The sequence below is a fragment of the Cyprinodon variegatus genome, unplaced genomic scaffold, assembly GCF_000732505.1.
Source record: "Cyprinodon variegatus isolate N-32 unplaced genomic scaffold, C_variegatus-1.0 Scaffold694, whole genome shotgun sequence".
NCBI classification, from domain to species: Eukaryota; Metazoa; Chordata; class Actinopteri; order Cyprinodontiformes; family Cyprinodontidae; genus Cyprinodon; species Cyprinodon variegatus.
The window spans coordinates 342153-343495 of NW_015151147.1; the positions used below are offsets into that span (position 1 = coordinate 342153).

Below are 1343 nucleotides of genomic sequence, written 5' to 3' on the forward strand. Positions count from 1 at the left end.
TTACGGCTAAAAATGCAAAAGGAAATCACTTTCTATAAAGATTTGCTCTGCATCTAAAATCATGTTTGCACCTGTTTTAAAACACCAACTTTCTTAAGATCAGAACTAAAGTCCTTTTATGAATGGAAGCAAATAGAAACATCTCTGTTAGAGCGTATTGGTTGGTCTGAACTTTCAATGGTATTTTTCTTCATGATTTTTAGGTTGTTGAAATAAACTCTTTTTTTTTTTGTATTACAGGAGCCAAATCTGGGGAAGACCTGCCCTCCAGTAAACTAGTAAGTAAAAAAATGTTTAACTTACAGGTAGAACCTTTAGATACATCACTTAAAAACAGCTTTATAAGCATAAGTTCTAGATGGAGTCAATCCAGACAGATTTCACACAGTTTTACTTTTTCAAACATTTTGTCGAATCAGATGTTTTTTCCCCCTTTAACGTCGACACATGATAACAAAGTAAAACAGATATATAAAGAATATTTTCAAACGTATTAAAAATTAGGCATCTTTGGAAGCAACCACAGCCTTCAATATGTTGGTTGTCTCTTTTTGGGTTTTATTTAGCATTGGTGTCTCATTCAGGTCGAGTTTGCAGCATTAATAACTCTAGAACGACTCTAGAACGGAGGTCTTCAACAGGGGGTCCGCAACCCCTAGGGGTTCCACAGAGGTACTGCATGGGGGTCGCCAAAGTTTTGGTTGATTAGACTTTTTTTTTTTATATTCCCCCCTGCAGTTTTTTTTCCACTAATTGAAATGTCTTTAAATCCACATTAACATGAATTCAACACACTGTAGTCAAAAGATAAATGGAGGCAGAAGATGTCTTTCAGTCATCAATGCACTCATTCAGCGACACACAGGAGATCTTTCAAACTGGGCACCGTTTCATTCACAACACCTGTCCCATCAACCAGGAATCAGAACCAGAAATACTTCAATAATCCCAAATTAATCCCAAATTACTTTCGTTACATTACTCCATCTGTCTCATTTGTCATGATGTTTCAAAGTTCTGACCCAAAAATGCAGAAAACCGAACAGAGAGACGAGGTGAAAGGTTTAACAGGTTTTTTGGAGAAGTAAACAGAGGGAGAGGTGTTGCTCAGAACACTGCTCAACCGGAACTGTAAGTGAGGGGAAGACACAGCGGTTAGTTCAGGCTCAGTGGGGAATTTGACTCGTGAAACTTGGAGAGGAGGTTTTGGTTGCCAACTCACGTTTCCAGTAAAGTTGTGTCCTTGACTCCTGTCTGTGTGCCGTGGTTCCAGTCTTTGTCTGATTCCGTTTTACCCAGAATGCGGTTGATTGTTGGAGAACGGAGAAACTGACTGCCACTCA

General features: G+C 38.8%; 1 long non-coding RNA gene across 1 annotated transcript in view; it reads left to right on the top strand.

Moving 5' to 3' along the window:
- The first annotated feature begins 238 nt into the window (after nt 1-238).
- Nucleotides 239-1343, top strand: part of LOC107097418 — a 5359-nt gene continuing 4254 nt past the window's right edge. Inside the window, exon 1 of the long non-coding RNA XR_001481833.1 lies at nt 239-278. This is a non-coding gene — a long non-coding RNA (uncharacterized LOC107097418). The remainder of the gene's footprint in view (nt 279-1343) is intronic.